This window comes from Vombatus ursinus, unplaced genomic scaffold (assembly GCF_900497805.2).
Source record: "Vombatus ursinus unplaced genomic scaffold, bare-nosed wombat genome assembly UNPS02014900.1, whole genome shotgun sequence".
Lineage (NCBI taxonomy): Eukaryota > Metazoa > Chordata > Mammalia > Diprotodontia > Vombatidae > Vombatus > Vombatus ursinus.
Genome location: NW_020954678.1, coordinates 597,291 through 598,185, shown reverse-complemented (window position 1 = coordinate 598,185; position 895 = coordinate 597,291).

Genomic DNA, 895 nt, shown 5'->3' with positions numbered 1-895 from the left:
TGCTGCGGGAGGCCGGCTCTCTTAAGGTAGGCCAGGCTGTTAAGGCAGTTAAGCTAAATTCTACTCAGTAGTTACCCAGCTCCGGGTGCTAGGGGCTCCAAAGAATCATAAATCATTGACTTGAAATGTGCCCTTTACTCCACACAGCACAGAAAACAGAAGAAGAAAAAAAACCAGCACAGAAGAGTGGATTGTTTCAGACCAAGAGAAGCATCTTGCTAAGTGCCTACCTGTGTTGCAGGCATTAGAGATACAAAAATCTAACTGGTCTCCTTCTTCCCATCCCTCTGTCTCATCTCTTCCCATTCTAATCCATTCAGCTGCCAAAGGCTTCTTCCTGAAGTCCAGCTCTGACCATGTCACTCACACCCCTCAGTAAACTCCAGTGGCTCCCTGTTACCTCAAGGATCAAATATAAAATCCTCTGTTTGGCTTTTAAAGCTTTTCACAAGGTAAATGACAAATGTTGGAGGGGATATGGGACAAATGAGTCACTAATGCATTGTTGGTGGAGTTGTGAACTGATTCAACCATTCTGGAAAGCAATATCCCAAAAAAGATTTTTTTAAAAAAGGAAAAGGGAAAGAACCTATATATGCAAAAGTATTTATAGCAGCTCTTTTCTGGGAGCAAAGACTTGAAAATTGAGGGGATGCTCATCAATTGGGGAATGGCTGAACAAGTTGTGATTATGGTGGAATGCTATTGTACTACAAGAAATGATGAGCAGGATGTTCTCAGAAAAACCTGAAAAGACTTGCATGAGCTGATGCACAGTGAAATGTACTGTGTACAAAGTAACAGCAATATTGTAAAATGATCTGCTGGAAATGACTTAGCTGTCCTCAGCAATACAATGATCCAAAACAACTCTGGAAGGAATTATGATGAAAAA